We start from the raw sequence: 14074 nt of genomic DNA, 5'->3' as shown, positions 1-14074 counted from the left end.
AATTTGTGCTTGTGGATGAGATTGCCTGGAAATAAGGTGTAGAGGGAGAAGCGAAGTTATGTTTTCTGATCATATACAAAGAAGAAGGGCCATCAGCTAATGATGTCAGAGTGGTGGGAGACTCATTAGTGTCCGGAGCACAGCAGCTAGCTAACGAGGTGACTGAGGTGAATGGAATTCATTAGCGAGCCCAGCATGTTGCTGCCGTATAACGCAAGAAGACTCCTGCTTTGTATTTTAGCCACTGCTGATGCCTCGTGAAAAGCAATCAAAGTTGGAACGGTTTAAACTGAATCAGGTAACCCACAATCCATTCTTTAATCTGCTGGGAGGTGGTCTGTTCTAACGGGTTCTCAGCACCTCTGAAATGCAGCCACCTCTGGGGTGCCTGCCAAATGGTGCCTCACAACACTGCTAAACAGGGAGAGGGAAATTCCAACCAAGGATACCGGGACAAAACCTCTGCTCTTAAGAGTAACAAGGCATGGTTAACGCCCCCACAGAGCAGACAGGCCTGAGGTTCTTCAGGCTGCCTCCTGCTCTAACACACAGATTAACCGTCTCAGAAGGAAGATGGTCTGAGCTGACCATGCTAAGATTTTAACCTGCAGTTGCAGGGAGTTAAAATATTTCAAACCAAAGCTCAAGCATCCGAACCACACCTCCGACACGCTGCAAGAAAGAGCATGTGGAAGGGAAGAAGGAAGGAAGTGCAGGTAACTTTCTTATCCTCCCTTAGATAGGGGAACTAATAGGGGAGTTTCTCAAGGACTGGAATGACACTCTCAGGTTGAGCTGTCTGAGGTTGGTGGTTAATAGAATATCCACCCTGACCCTCAGCACCTGTGCAGAGAGAAATAGTTCCCTTAGACAGCTCGCTCCTGGAGCTGACGAAAAGGGAAGAGGTTAGAGTGGTGGAGGCTGATCTTCCCCTCTTACCAACGTCACTCAATCAGTGGAGGTCAATCAGCTTAACACTGAGCAAGAAGAGAATCCAGGCACCACGTTCTCTCAGCCAACAAGCCAGCTGGCGGGACGTGAGCACGCTGTTACATGGGATTTGCCATCCTGGCTTAGATTCTTGCTCCATCCAAACTGTAATCCACCCTGCTGCGATGGGTTCTGAGAAAGGCAAGAAAACTGAAACGGCCTCACCCTCCTGCCTCAGGAGAGGACATGTTCTCACCCGACTCCCGCATAGGCCAAGATCTCATTCTCCAAAGCATGAGACTCGATCACACTGACCACCTTAGCTTGCACAGCTACACATGCTCCATAGCGAAGGCAAGCAATCGGGACCAGAGACCACCCTCAGTTACACCGTGGAGTGGAGTGACTCCATGTTTCCACCAGCGCCCTGGAGACTACAGATTGTATCAAAGAAGAACCAGCCGAATGAAGGAAAGCACAAGATGATTTCAACATCACTCCCCCACTCAGCCTCCCAAAGGGCGTAACACTCCCAGCTAGAGACCCTAACACTCCTTGTGAGGTGGAAGAGGGCAGAGTACACAGCAGGGCTGCATCTAATTAAACCAAAAAGAGCAGAATTCATGCTCTTCAGCGGGAACAGAGTATGAGTATGTCTGTATTTCTATCTTCACAGAGCCCGCTGCAGGGAGGGCTCCAAAGTCCCTTCTCACCTGGGTTAGAGAAGTCTGGGAGCAGCCCTGGAGCAGCCAGAGAACTGGGAAAGACTTGGACAAACAGGAGGGACACCAAAGGGAAATGTCCTTATACCAAAGGTACAGGATCACTGTGAACTGGCTAATGTTGCCACTGGCTACGCCGCAGTCAGAGACCTATGCAAAATACAGCCTGGTGTTAATCAGTCATGCAGAGCCAGGAGTCCTTTCACGCGCACAGGAAAACAGTAAGATCTGGAAGTTTTGGGATGTCTGAGACAAACACTGTGGTGGAGATCATAGAACATCAGGGTTGGAAGGGACCTCAGGAGGTCATCTAGTGCAACCCCCTGCTCAAAGCAGGACCAATCCCCAATTTTTGCCCCAGATCCCTAAATGGGCCCCTCAAGGATTGAACTCACAACCCGGATTTTAGCAGGTCAATGCTCAAACCACTGAGCTATTCCTCCCACCCTAATACTTAAGACTATATGGAGCAGGGTTCAAATCACCTAATTAAATTAAAGAAATCAATCTCAAAGGGGGGACTTTTCCAAGCAGGACAGTCTTTGACTCCCCAGGTACTTTACACTCTCCCTGGAGCCTTCGTTGCAGCATTCTGACAGATTTGTAAGATGTCTCTCCTTGTTTTGTTTGGGTGCCGGTGACATTATGAGTGTAATATAACCTCTCCTTGAGAGGTGACAGGGCCAGAAGGAGTTAATTAACTCAGGTTTCAGAGTAACAGCCGTGTTAGTCTGTATTCGCAAAAAGAAAAGGAGGACTTGTGGCACCTTAGAGACTAACCAATTTATTTGAGCATAAGCTTTCGTGAGCTACAGCTCACTTCATCGGATGCCGATGAAGTGAGCTGTAGCTCACGAAAGCTTATGCTCAAATAAATTGGTTAGTCTCTAAGGTGCCACAAGTACTCCTTTCTTAATTAAGTCACAGACTGACCAAACCCATGGCCAAATTTTAAAGACTGGTTAGGAAGATATGTAAATGAACAGAGCTTTGAAATGCAAGCTGGCATTGTTAGCGATGGAAGGGTAGATATTTGCTCAGGTCTTGTGATGTAAGCAAACGAGTCTTGTCTATTGCTATGGCTTTAATTCAAAGATCAAAAAAGGAGTATTAATATTTAGGAAGGCACTTGAGTGAAACAGTATTATTGTCTAGATGTCTCTCTGAAGGTTGTGGTAACCTGCATCTGAACTATTTAATGGATAAAATTACCCTGTGCTAATTGCCATTATGTTGGGAGTTAAGCCGATTGTTTTCTCAGGCCAAAAGGCTGCTGGAAATGTATAAAAACCCTGGTACACGATCCTTCTTCATCTCAAATTTGCTCTGGGTTTCAAGAAGGGGAAACCCTAACCCATGAGCATTGAGATCCCCAGTCACTGGCTGGAGTCACCCTGAATATGGACATTGGACTATAACCTATGGCCTATTTCTAAAAGGACTTTTGGTAGCTACAAACTCATCTCTGCTATGTATCTGAACCTCAGGAATTGAATTCAAGTCGGTATGTATACTGATCTTTTAACCAACTCTCTTTTCTTTTAAAATAAATTTTATCTTAGTTAATAAGAATTGGCTGTAAGCGTGTATTTGGGGTAAGATCTAAGTTATAATTGGACCTGGGTGTGTGGCTGATCCTTTGGGGCTGGAAGAACCTTTTCGTTTCTAGGATGAGATAAGATTTTCAGTAATCGTCATCATATCTGACATGTGTGTCTGGAGGGAGGCCTGAGGCTGGGGAACTGCCTTGAAGGGAACTGCACAGTTTGGGCTTCTGAGTAACCAGTGAGATAAGGTAAATCAGAGGCTGTTTTGGGCTGGTTTGATAAATCTGAGTATTGGAATATCCACCAGTTTTGGGGGTTTGTCTGCCCCATTTTGTTTGCAGTTCACCCTGAGTCTCAACAGATACCAATTTGAAATGTCCCTGCAGGCTACACAGCAAGGAAAAGCCCCAGCGCAGCGTCATTGCTAGGTCAGGGTGGAGAATTCAAAATACAAACCATTGTTGTTTGGCTTGTTCATCATCATAGGATTCCATTTAGGGTGGATTGAAAATTTTCCAGGAACATCAGGGTTTTGATGGAAAATTGGGTTCTCGACTCAATGATTTTTTTATTTCTTTTGTGAAAAGTGACAGCTTCCCATGGAAAAGCCCAGTTTTTCCACCCAAAAGAATTCCTAAAACCAAACTATTTTGGCCAAAAACAGAGAGACTTTGATTTTGAAGTGTTACTGCAGAGCCTCACAGACGTGGTTTAGCTGGACAGTCCATGGGACTCCTGGCAGTTCCACGGTTAGGAAACGCAGTTGAACGACTTGGATTCTAACTTAATTGTATTTGCGTGTGGGATGCAATACAGAAGCTGGATGGGGGGCACATCCAAACTCCCTGTTTATTCGAGGAACTCAACTCTCTTAAACCATTGACTCAACTGTTGGTAGGCCACGTCTACATTTCCGGCACTGCCACTGTGCCACGGTCGCACCGCAGCAGAGACACGTGGCTTCTTCCAGCTACGGAAGGGGTTTTTCTATCCGTGCCAGCACTCCAGCTCTCCGAGCGGCGGTAACTAGGTAGATGGACGAACTCTTCCGTTGAGCTACCCACGTCTACACCAGAGTGAGGTCGCCATAGCCACGTCGCTGAGAGGTGTGAATTTTTCACAGTCCTGTGTACCGTAACTATGTCAACCAAACTTTTAAGGGTACATCAGGCTTTCTTATTAGGCCAGGAAAGCTTTGCCAGAACTGCTGGCCTCAGGGGAATCCACCCTTCGTCACACAATGGCACTAAACAACCAGGAACCATTTCGCCTTGTAATTAATGCAGCTAGACTAGAAAGGTCTGGAAGACAGAAGTGGCAAATCAGTGCAGTTCGCTATGGACAATCATCACACACCTGGTATACATCTAGCAGAAGGGGAGGTATGCAGCAGATTTGACCCACCGGCATGTAGGCCATCTGGAGATCACAGCAGCAGGGTTAGGGAGGAGTCATTACACAAAGTAAAACTATTTCCCCATGTTTATCCCCCCGCCCCCCTTCCTCACACGTTCTTGTTAACTGGTGGAAATGGCCCATCTTGATTATCACTACAAAAGGTTTTCCTCCCCCCCCCCCCACTCTCCTGCTGGTAATAGCTCATCTTAAGTGATCACTCTCCTTACAGTAAAAAGAAAAGGAGTACTTGTGGCACCTTAGAGACTAACCAATTTATTTGAGCATGAGCTTTCGTGAGCTACAGCTCACTTCATCGGATGCATACCGTGGAAACTGCAGCAGACTTTATATATACACAGAGAATATGAAACAATACCTCCTCCTACCCCACTGTCCTGCTGGTAATAGCTTATCTAAAGTGATCATCAGGTTGGGCCATTTCCAGCACAAATCCAGGTTTTCTCACCCTCCACCCCCCCACACAAATTCACTCTCCTGCTGGTGATAGCCCATCCAAAGTGACAACTCTTTACACAATGTGCATGATAATCAAGTTGGGCTATTTCCTGCACAAATCCAGGTTTTCTCACATCCCCCCACCCCCATACACACACAAACTCACTCTCCTGCTGGTAATAGCTCATCCAAACTGACCACTCTCCAAGTTTAAATCCAAGTTAAACCAGAACATCTGGGGGGGGGGGGGTAGGAAAAAACAAGAGGAAATAGGCTACCTTGCATAATGACTTAGCCACTCCCAGTCTCTATTTAAGATTTGTGTCCATTTATAGTCTCTACGTAAAAGAATAAATGGACACAAATCAGATGTCAAGAATTATAACATTCATAAACCAGTCGGAGAACACTTCAATCTCTCTGGTCACGCAATCACAGACATGAAGGTCGCTATCTTAAAACAAAAAAACTTCAAATCCAGACTCCAGTGAGAAACTGCTGAATTGGAATTCATTTGCAAATTGGATACTATTAATTTAGGCTTAAATAGAGACTGGAAGTGGCTAAGTCATTATGCAAGGTAGCCTATTTCCTCTTGTTTTTTCCTACCCCCCCCCCCCAGATGTTCTGGTTTAACTTGGATTTAAACTTGGAGAGTGGTCAGTTTGGATGAGCTATTACCAGCAGGAGAGTGAGTTTGTGTGTGTATGGGGGTGGGGGGGATGTGAGAAAACCTGGATTTGTGCAGGAAATGGCCCAACTTGATTATCATGCACATTGTGTAAAGAGTTGTCACTTTGGATGGGCTATCACCAGCAGGAGAGTGAATTTGTGGGGGGGGGGGGGGGGGGGGGCGGAGGGTGAGAAAACCTGGATTTGTGCTGGAAATGGCCCAACCTGATGATCACTTTAGATAAGCTATTACCAGCAGGACAGTGGGGTGGGAGGAGGTATTGTTTCATATTCTCTGTGTATATATAAAGTCTGCTGCAGTTTCCACGGTATGCATCCGATGAAGTGGGCTGTAGCTCACGAAAGCTCATGCTCAAATAAATTGGTTAGTCTCTAAGGTGCCACAAGTCCTCCTTTTCTTTTTGCGAATACAGACTAACACGGCTGCTACTCTGAAACCTCTCCTTACAGTGTGTATGATAACACACATTTTTTCATGTTCTGTGTGTATATAAATCTCCTCACTGTATTTTCCACTGAATGCATCCGATGAAGTGAGCTGTAGCTCACGAAAGCTCATGCTCAAATAAATTGGTTAGTCTCTAAGGTGCCACAAGTCCTCCTTTTCTTTTTAGGGTCAGGGAAAGGGAATCATCTTAATCTGCTTGTGGGAAAGGAATGGATTGCCATGCAGGGGTGAGCATTGCTGTGAGAAGACCAAGCACAATGAATGCAGGGTGCGGATTACTTTTCCAGTGGAAAAAATAAGTCCCAAGCTCGGCTCAATAACCAACTTGCAAGGCAAGCGTATAAACATAGCACCAAGGGACAGCTCCACTGGCATCTCAAACTCAGAGCCCCTGTCCTAAGGCTATCGTCTGCTTGTGCAACAAATCACATGTATACAGACAAATACATCCATCAGCGGGGTTTGAACCTAGGAGTGTGGACACCAAAGCCCCTAATAATAGAGCTAACAGAGTGACTCCATCAGCTGTGAGAAGTAGCCGGTTCTTATCCTCCGTGTGGCCAGCTATTAGAGCTATATGTAAACACATGCACTAAACCAGCCAACAGATTTTGATTTGCAAAGGCTTTTCAAATAGATCACACCATTTTTTTTCCAACTTGACAAGCCAAAGGAGGAAACAAGATGAATCTGCTGTTGGATTTGGCTGAGGTTCATTCAGCAAAGGATCCAGTTTAATCCCAATGAGGGCTCAAAGCTACCTCCTGTGTGTAACTTTGAAAAGAGGAGGAGGCCTAAAAGATCCATTGAGTCCTGTGATATTATTTATACTGATTAGCAGTTGATGGATTATTCTCCTGCTATGCACCAGATCGATACCTATCACTATCCAGCTTCTAGAGAGGCCAGAAAACAACCCATTCAAGAGTCACAGAGATTCCTGCAGCCCAGAAAAAGGAGACAATGAAGTTACCCAATGGCTGGTGCTTTCACTATCTTGCAGCCCGAAGCGAGCCGCCGGGATCTTGCACCCAGTTTGCCCCGAAGGTTGCTGCTGGACTTAGCAAGCAGCAGGAGGGTGTTCTACCACCAGAGGGAGCAAGGAGGGATTGGCTTAGCAAGTTTATCAAGGGATAAACTCCAGGGGCTGTTTATGGAGGAGATGAAATCTTAACTCCATTGAAGTCAACAGCAAAACTCCCTATTCACTTCAAGGGGCCACAGTTTCACTCATACTGATTTTACAAGTCCCAGTCCAAGGCCCTACCACCCTCAGAGCTTGACTATCAGCTACTTTTCAAAGACTACTGGGGAGATTGACAGATTCAGAGTGTTTCAGGACCAAAGGGCCCATTAGATCATCTAGACCAGCGGTTCTCAACCTTTGTGGGCTCAGGACCCCTTTGTAAACGTTTACGGTCTGTCGCGACCCAGTAAACAGTCTGGGGGTGGAGCCGGAACTAGGCACTTTAGCACCTAGGGCACACAAGCATATTTACGCCCCCTACCAGAGGCGACGCGTGGAGGGGGACATGCGGTGTCATGACCCCCTCCCCAGATTTGTTGGTTGCTTCTCCCCTGAACCCAGACAGGCTGGGTGGCCCGCGGCTTTTCACCCTGGGCCGCTGCCCCGCTTGCCAGCCCTGGATACGGCGCAGCCCTGGGGCGGTTTCGGTCGGATCCTGCGCCTTGCAGGGGTTGGGTCCTGCCCAGCACTCACCCCACGGTGGCGGCTCCCGCAGCTCCTGTGCTGAGGGGCTGGCTGGGCTTGGCTCTCCGCTCCAAGCATTACAACCTCTGAGGTTGCAGCACGGCTCAGGTTTGGCCCTGCCCCCCGACTGGACCAAATCTTTGTGAGTGGAGATATGACCTGGCTCCTGGGCCACCCACTCACATTTGGTCTATCTGGACTCCCGTCATCATGACAGCTGGGCCAAAAGTGAGTGGTGCTGGGACCCCAGAGGTCACAGTGCCTGGAGCAGGGAGGTGAGCCCAGCCAGTCCCATGGGCAGGAGCCGCCACTTCACCCTTTAAAACATTTTGGTGACCCAGTTTTGGGTCCCAAACCATAGGCTGCGAAACCCTGCTCCAGTCTGACACAGGCTGGAGAATTTCACCTTGTTACCTCTGTATTGAGTCCAATAACTTGTGTTTGACCAAAGCAAACCTGTGTTTAATTAAAGCCTGTCTTCCACAAAGGCAACCAGTCTTAATCAGAAGATCTCCAGAGATGGGGAATCCACCCTGCCCCTGAGTATTTTATTCCAGTGGTTAATCACCTTCACTGTAAAAGATCTGTGGCACATTGGCTGTTGGGAATGAGCTACAGAACCTATTGCATCTAGGTCACCGGCAGCAATGGAAAGTTGTTATCCTCCCACAGAGGTGGGAGTCGTGTTTGGCGACCTCAGTCTACATGGTACAACAGAAATCATCATCGCTAACAGACGCACTTGATGGCTAAAAAGTACATATGGCCTGGAGCACGCGCACGCCTCTCTCACACCTACGCCTGAGGGGCTCCAGGCGAGAACAGAAACGATACGGGAACATCTTGTCCTGCCTGGCATCATTCTGTTTTTACACCAAGGCACTGATGTAGGGGACATACCACTGACACACTCCCCTCATGAGCTTTATCCAGAAAGGGCCAGATCTTCAGCTACTGTAGATCATCCCCGCTCCAGTGAAACTAGTGGACCTATGCTAATTTACACCAGCTAAGAATCTGGCCCAAGGCCCTGACGTATTCCAGAGCTTATTTGCTGTGTCCAGGGGGTGTATCTGTTAATGCAGGTAGCAGGGCACTGGGTGTAAGCACTTCTCCCTGCATTCGCACCTCCACACAACGATGCCAGCTCCTGCAGTTCTACCTCCAGGCTCACAAAGTCGAGCGTTTTTCTGACAGCCCCAGCTCCAGGAGTCACATCATTCCAGGGAAAGCTCAGGTTTCTTTTCCTTTTTCTTAAAAGGAAGTTTCCAGGCCTCATGGTCGCAGAGTGAAGCCTGAACATGCGACCCGCGAAGTCTGAGAAAAGAGCCCACATTTCATTCTTTCTTTCTCTACAAATCCCAGGGTTTTTTAAGTCAAATTTCATGATTTTCAGGGCCTGACTCCTTATTTTTTTCCAATATAAAATTTACTTTTAGCGCCAGAAATACCTTGAACAGTAATAACTGACCACGCCCACTCTCTGGGGGTGCTGCTCAGAACCTCGCAGAGGCCATGGGCAGCGGGAGAGCAGCCCCCATCATGTCTCACTCCACCTGCCTCCTCCTTGGCTCCTTCCAGACCCTTCCTCTGAGTTGAGCACTGCACCAAATCTTCCTCAGGAAGCTGTCTCAGACAGCTCTGCTGTGTCCTTCTAAAGGTCTCTCATTCCAGTCAGACTATTCCTCCTCTGGCTCCAAGCCTCTGGTCTCAGTTATCGGTAGTTTTGTCTCTCCCTATGGCTGACGTGCTCTCCTTTGTCTGGAAAGGATAGCGGGTGTCAAGCAGACAAAGGCCCAGCAGTGGCAAATGTACCAAGGAAAAGGGGATGTGGTATTTGCAAGATAAAGGAAGAGTGATGTAGTGCTCAGCCCGCAGAACAGGGAATCAGGACTCCTAAATTCTACTCCTGGCTCTGATGGTGAACAGGCCACTCTGTGCCTCAGTTTCCCCATCTGTAAAGCAGGCATAGTCAAACAGACTTGCCTCACAGGAGTGCTGTGAATATTAGTGTTTATAAAATGCTCCGAGATCCTCCGATACAGGGTCTGTATAAATGTACAGATTTATTACTGACCAAAATAACTCACTACACCAATGACAGAGTACCAGACAGTTTCAATACAATATTCTAGCCCCAGGACAGTCAGAGTTGACAGGGGTAGTGTTTAGATAGTGCCTCCTCTAGGGAAAACAGCCCACGTGTCCCTTTAACCAGATAGGATAGTATATACTAACTCCACAAACAGAGACAATTCAAAGTTTCCACACACTGATAGTACCGAGGCTTCCAGTCCAGCATGAGCCCATGTTTGGATGACAATATATATACAGTGATTTAACATATGCCAACTGTTACCATATGGTGGTGTCTGAAATAACTACAGTTATCCCCCTCTGCTCAGAGTACGTGTTTAGAGAGGAGATGGCTAAAAGGGGACATGAAAGACGTACACAGAAATGACAAGGGCTGCAGGCTGCCTGTTAAGTGCGCCTGCTCACCTTTCTTCACAACACAAGAACAAAGCTACATCCAGCGAAATTAAAAGGTAAAGTTAAAACGGATCAAAGGAAATACTCTTTTAAACACAATGTATAATTAGCCTGTGGAACTCATTGCAACAAGATATTCTGAAGCCAAGAAGTTAGCAGGATTCAAAACAAGGATTAGACATTAACATGAACAACCACCAGAGTTTTGCCTGCTTGGATAACATTTTATAAGGGTTATAAAACCTCATGCTCTGAGGTGTAAGGCAACTGCTCACCAACAGGTGTTGGGAGGGAACTGGCCACTCTCAGATACTGGACCAGGCAGGTCATTAATGTAATCCGGTGTAACAATGCCAAGGCTCCGAGGAATTACTTTTTTTCTCTTGGACACCAAAGATTTACCCTGTTGGTAAATCTTTACAGTTCAATGGCAGTTTTCAACTCTTCATGCTGCTTATAGGAACCAGCTTTTGAGAAAGAACCACAGATCTGAATCATGTTTAAAAATTCCCTCCGAGTCATTCAAGCCATGATACACTTTCTCACTAGGTACTGCTGCTTCCCCTGCCCTTGAGACATCAGACACTCTCAGCACCAGACCAAAGGGCTCATCCTAGCGCCACTGTCATGTTTTGTGTCCTTTTCTCTGCAGTGAGTCACAGACGGCCCTGCCCCTCCTGCAGCCATGGTGCCCACCACAGGCTGATTTTCCCATAAGGACTCTCGATGGTGGGAGACTTCCTCAACTGGAGGGTGGCAGCATCTTGCGCCACAGGGACAAGATGCAATGACATCCGATCTCAGCGGCGGTCACGGTGGTGTGACAAAGCCTGCTGTGATCTCAGGGAGCAAAATGTTTCTCTTTTCCCCTTTTTGTGCTTTAGCCTCCCTATGCAAAGCAGAAGCCTCGTGAGTCGAGCTGTGTCAGCCGGAGAACACCTTTGTGGGCCGGCTACTCTGCCACCGGGAGGATTGCTGCAAGCCGAGGGCAGCTTTTCCTGGCTTCTTTCGCCAACAGATCCCAGGAGCTCTAGGAATGAGGCCTCCCCTGGCTTAGAGAAAAAAGGGCTTACAGTTCATCACACGGCTGGGGGATGGGCATCATCTCCTCAGCGTAGGCGAGCTTGACAGCAATACATGTTCTTCCTCTCTTTCTCCAGTGGTGGGAACCCCGCATGTGATGAGCGGACTTGCCACACCAGGGCTGTCAGTTACGGACAGGTCCTGTACATGACACTTCGTGTCCCTGAGGACAAGTCTCCTCCTCCCTCGCCCAAAGTTCAATCTGCTCCCAGCTACTGATCCTCTCCTCCTCCAAAGGACACCTGACCCTGGCACTCCAGTGACCTGAGCTCTATGCCCCCCTTGGCCACTGACCAGCTGGGCAACCTTGGGCAAGTCACAGCCCTGCTCTGTGCCTCAGTTTCCCCATCTGTACCATGGGGTAACGATACCGTCCTGCTGGGTAAAGTGAGCTCGATGGATGAAAAGCGCCAGGTATTATTATTCTGCTGCTGCAGACCTTGCAGCTAAGAGTGCCCCCAGGCACATAACCTTCACCCCCTACATTCCTCTCCTGCCTCACACTGCTGCCTTTGAGCTCTGGCAAGTGGGTATCTCTGCTGGCTCTTTTCCCAAGCCCCTGGTGGATCAGCAGGGGCTGGTTTACAACAGGGGTCAGAAACCAGCGGAGAGGAGCTAGCTGGCACTGGTGGTGCATGCTGGGAGACTGCAACAGGCCGTTTCTGGGGGAAAGGGCTGCGTTTCTGAGAGTGAAAAGCTAAGGAACAGACAGCAGCTGGAGCTTCCAACAGGAGCAGTGCTGAGTACGGGTGAATACAAACCTCCCAGCGCAGGCATTCACCTCCATCTGCCCCAGACAAGTTCAGACCCCGTGTCACCTCTCCTTTGCAAGTGTGTTCCTCCACCAACTTGGGCAGCGGCTGAGCTCCCTACCCAGGAGAGGGCAACCCCCCTCCCACACTCCTCTGCGGGTTTCCTGCCCTGTTCCTCTCCCGTACCGGCTTGAAGCTTGGCTCAGATCCCCACTGCGGTTCACAGCGAAGTGAAAGTTCTCAGACGCTCTGCATCAGTGTGTGCATACATCTGTCTCTCCTCTGCATAGGCTGAAATTTGCAGATACCCACCCACAAAGCCCCAGCACACAGGGCAAGGGAGGGGGAGGCACCAACAGAGCCCTGCCTCTATGGGTCAAAGGTGATCCACTGATTTTGGAGGCAGTATCTCTAATCCCGTGAACCCTGGATGGAACAATGCACGGGGGAGCCTCACAGTTTCCAGTCCCTTATAGCAGCGGCTCTCAGCCTTTCCAGACAACTGTACCCCTTTCAGGAGTCTGATTTGTCTCGCCTACCCCCCTCCCCGCCCCAAGTTTCACTTCACTTAAAAACGACTTGCTTACAAAATCAGACATAGAAATACAAAAGTGCCACATCCCACTATTCCTGAACAATTGCTTACGTTCATATAATTATTAAATAAATCAACTGGAATGTAAATATTGTACTTCCATCTCAGTGTACAGTCCACAGAGCAGCATAAACAAGTCATTGTCTGTAGGAAATTTTACGTTTGCTAGTGCTAGTTTAGCCTGTTGTAAAACTAGGCGAATCTCTAGATGAGTTGATGTGCCCCCTGGAAGACCCCTGCGTACACCCGGGGTACGAGTACCCCTGGTTGAGAACCACTGCCTTAGAGGGGTAATTCCAGGGTTGGGGCCTTCTGGCCCTCGGGATAAAAGAGCAGATAGCAAGGCTGAGCCATCAGCTAAGCAAGTACGTAACCCAGAAGGTCCTTATTTCCCTTACCTGGATCTGTTACAGCGAATGGACCCATCCCCGCAGCCAGGGTCCACGGACAGCACCACTTTGTCCAATGTCTGACAAGCAAAATATATTAAAATCACCACCTACTGCCTCAGGGGCAGGTGGGGAAGCAAATTTCAGAGAGCAAAGCCATTACGTGGATCGACACTCCTGCCAGCCTGCAGAGATTTGGGAATGTGTCTGTACAATTCATAACCTTACACAGAATTCGTACACTCGGGGCAGACAGGCCAGGCTGCAAGCCCCAATCTGAACGCGCAGCCTTTCGCGCTCGCTCTCTGCGGCTTGTTTGCCTCCATGCGGGGTTGAGATTCCAAAGACTGGCCCTTGAAGTTACACGCTCTTCCATTGAAATGTCATCGCTCAAGCCAATAGACCAGTTTCTGCCCAGGGGAACTGGTTGCTCAGGGGAGAGGGCACCCGTTAGGATATAGATATTCAGATCTGTCTGTAAAGGCTGATACTCTAAGAATTTAGGTGTATTCTTATCACTTGGCCAGTTAGAGGTATAAAAGAAAGAATCAAAATCACGGTCTGCTGGTGTAAGGGCCTTCTCTTACTGTGACAGTCTGAGGCCCTGTTCTAAGGCTGAGATCTCTGGCTAAGCAACAGAGGCAGCCATAAGCTGGGAAGCGACCGGTCACCTCCTCACATCCCAAACTAGTCACATCGAAAGAAGGTGCTATTGGGCTGTTAGGAATACAATCCTGTCCTGATAATGTGTATCGCCTCCAGAGAAAGGGAAGTGCCTAGAAGATGTAAAAGGAAACGTAGTTTGATAGCATCCTGTCTGGCAAGAACTCACTTATCAATAGCTGGGATGTGAAATC

General features: G+C 48.2%; 1 protein-coding gene across 9 annotated transcripts in view; it reads right to left on the bottom strand.

Annotated features, from left to right (window-relative positions):
* The window catches only part of ARAP1 (ArfGAP with RhoGAP domain, ankyrin repeat and PH domain 1), a 226271-nt gene that overhangs the window by 131123 nt on the left and 81074 nt on the right, over nucleotides 1-14074 (bottom strand). The window contains exon 1 of one of the 9 annotated variants that reach the window (XR_012157525.2): nucleotides 12420-12498. The exons of the other annotated variants lie outside the window; for them this stretch is intronic. The gene's annotated coding sequence lies outside the window, so the exon portion shown is untranslated. Of the gene's footprint in view, nucleotides 1-12419; nucleotides 12499-14074 lie in introns of those variants that run through there. 9 annotated transcript variants of the gene reach the window in all.

Source organism: Lepidochelys kempii, chromosome 1 (assembly GCF_965140285.1).
Source record: "Lepidochelys kempii isolate rLepKem1 chromosome 1, rLepKem1.hap1, whole genome shotgun sequence".
Taxonomy (NCBI): domain Eukaryota; kingdom Metazoa; phylum Chordata; order Testudines; family Cheloniidae; genus Lepidochelys; species Lepidochelys kempii.
The sequence above is the reverse complement of the archived record's forward strand: the minus strand, read 5'-3'. Positions and strand labels throughout refer to the sequence as shown.